Source organism: Micromesistius poutassou (genome assembly GCF_964030765.1).
Source record: "Micromesistius poutassou genome assembly, contig: SCAFFOLD_192, whole genome shotgun sequence".
Classification (NCBI taxonomy): domain Eukaryota; kingdom Metazoa; phylum Chordata; class Actinopteri; order Gadiformes; family Gadidae; genus Micromesistius; species Micromesistius poutassou.
This window is the reverse complement of record NW_028177702.1, coordinates 100,544-103,828: the sequence shown is the minus strand read 5'-3', so window position 1 is coordinate 103,828 and position 3,285 is coordinate 100,544.

Below are 3,285 nucleotides of genomic sequence, written 5' to 3'. Positions count from 1 at the left end.
GTGGCCCTAACCCTCTTCCGTATCTATCTCCTGGTCTCCTATGAGGAAGGTCAACAGAGTGGCTCATTTCGTAGTGGCTCATTTGGATGTTTTGGACTGTGTCCCATTGACACAGCTTCAGAGTTATTCCTCACCACTGTGGAGGTGTACCGGGGTCTTGTTCTCCGACTCGAAAACCAAGAGACGTTGTCGGGTCTTCGGGCGTTGCGGCTCTGCGCGTCTTCCTCCTACTCTTAAGACTCCGTCCTGCAGTACAGGATCCAGCCTGTAGATGGCGCTCTTTCGTCTCAGTCCTTTTCCAGCAGATTGTTCCAGCTTTGCTATTTCATCTGGATATCTTTGGCGTTGACAAAACATTATGATGGTTTTCTCCGTCCTTATCAAGTCATTCAAGGAAATTCAATGTGCGTCATTCCTGCAGGTTTTCATTTTGCCATCCAGCATTGTGCTCTGGCTCCTTGTATGTGGCTGCGGTACAACTTTACTTTGGAGCTTTCTTTTCACACTGAGAGCAAGAAGAAGGTCTGCAAGCTTCAAGTACCACACAATAGCCTTTTTTTAGCTTGTTCCAAAAGAAGCAGTTTGCAATTTAATAAGTCATTGCATTGTGCAGTTGACAATTCATTCTGCAATTTAATAATGTCATTTGAAAATACGTTATTGAAAGTGTATTTGAATATGCAAAGTGTCAATGAAATCCTCAATTCAATATGAAATATAGAGTGAGTTATAACAATAAAAATATAATTAACATTTTCTCACATTTTTTGAGTCCCTTTATGCAAATGTAAAGCTATAGCTCCCCCGTGACTGCAATACACTTCTCAACGCTCCGTGTGTTGCACAATTCTAATGACATTTCAACCCGCAAAACATTTGCAAAACGTTTTGCAAATGTTTTGTGAGCCCTCTCGGAGGACCGGCCCAAACAACAACATTAGTTTCACTACGACTCCTTCCAGCCGCCCACCCCCCCTCCTCCTCCGGCTAATAAATCGCCTGAGGTGGCGTTTTGAGAAAGAGAAGACGTACATTTTAATAGTACATGGTCCAAAGATAATTATGATCCTCTTATTGATATCCAGAAAAAATTGGCGGAGACACAATCCTGTTCCCCGCTTGTGCTGGAGTGAACGGGGAGATCTGCTTCTGGTGCCACAACCATATACATCTTATAGTAGACGTTTATGCCGTTATAGCATTTCTATTTTGTGAATAAACAAACGCAACTATAAAGACTTTCATAGTTGCATAATTTGCCCAAATGTTGTAATTTGCATATTTAAGTTAAGTACGTTGTGTTCTATTTTTTAAATGTTCTATAATAGTAATTGTATCAATACAGTTATAGTTAATTAGTTATGTTACACATTAGGCTTTTTTTTTTTAATTATTTTTTATTATTTTCATCAAAAGGAAATACACCATCATACGGTGTAATTTCATACTTCAATCAGCATACAATTCCTGGTAGTAACAGTATTCCTCTCCTCCATATGGTTTTAATCCACACTCACACATCCACATAATATATACCATTTATTCCCACTCATCCACATATCGTTCACCTTTTAAACACACAAACACACACACACACACACACACACACACACACACACACACACACACACACACACACACACACACACACACACACACACACACATCTATGGCGGCGCACACCTGCATGTAGTTCCGCTGATTATTCGCTGATTATTTCGCGGGTCTCGGTGCGGATCACGCTGCGTCTCCATTGAGCCTCACTGTGCTGCTGCTGCTCGCGCTCCGTCAGCTGTTGGCTCCACCACATCAAACAGGTTAGATTGAAAAAGACGCTGAGCCGTCTCCATTACACGGTTAATATTGACGTTATTTTAGTAGTTTAACCGAAACATGGTTAGAAACGTCCGGTTGAAGTTATAAAAGTAACTAATGATCCGTCTGGTCCTTTTGTTTTCCAGGTTGACCGTCGGGTTAATTAACGAACACTTTTTGAAGTAAAACGGCCCGCTACATCCGGACCTGCTGTGAGTAGGACACTTATTTATAATTTATCTTAATTGTTTTTTACTCTAGGCCTACTTGATAAGTTGAATAATAGTAGTTCTGGATGTATGTCGTCGTAAGCTGTTTTTAATTGAGTTAATTGATATTTTTCGCCGGGTGACGCGGCTGCAGATATTTATCAATGACTCCATGATGGAGTTGGCGGCGGAAAACGTAGGGGGGCCATGACGACACACAATGACTCCGCACTCGGTTACCGTCGTAGTTAGATGGGAAAAATAACTTATTTTAATAACTTATTTGGATTTATTGGATTAATCACTAATTAAAACACACACACACACACACACACACACACACACACACACACACACACACACACACACACACACACACACACACACACACAAGCCGTAAAACTAATCTCGTTGCTCTCCTTCACAGCTCAAGAAGAAGAAACAGATTCTGTGAGTATCACGATTGAACCATGAAGAAGAAGAAACTGCGAACTGTAAGTCACAACATTTTCTTTTAATGCTGTGGGCTGACAGCGTTTAGTTTGAACCGGTTCTCAGGCCCCGCCCCACGTAGGCCCTGCCCCGCCCCACGTAGGCCCTGCCCCGCCCCACGTAGGCCCTGCCCCGCCCCACGTAGGCCCTGCCCCGCCCCACGTAGGCCCTGCCCCGCCCCACGTAGGCCCTGCCCCGCCCCACGTAGGCCCTGCCCCGCCCCACGTAGGCCCTGCCCCGCCCCACGTAGGCCCTGCCCCCTCTCTGGCCCTGCCCTCTCTCTGGCTCTCTCTGGCCCTCTGGCTCTCTCTGGCCCTCTGGCTCTCTCTTCCCCCCCCTCCCCGTTCTCATGCCTCTCATTCGTCCCTAGAAGATACTTTATCCGTCCACTTTCCTACTACATTCCTCATCATTGCATCACATCCCATGTGTGTTGTCCTACTGATAAGGGTGTGTGACTGACTGACCAGAGATGCATGCGAGGGTTCTGCGCTGTTTGAGGCCTTCAGTTGTGTAGACGTTCCCCCTCAGGGGACCCTAGTGTTTAAGAGGCCGTCGTCACGTCAGTTACATGAACTGGAACGTCCTTCAGGATGGAGACAGGGACTCCTCAAGGAGACACACCAGGGGGCGAGATGTGAGGGCTGTCCCTCTCAGCAACTAGAACCCAACCTGGTTCCTGCACCTGAGAACCACGGAGCACGTTCCAACGTTTCCCTCCGTACGCTTTGAAGCCCTAGCCCTCCCACCACTGGTCTCTCCGTCAAAC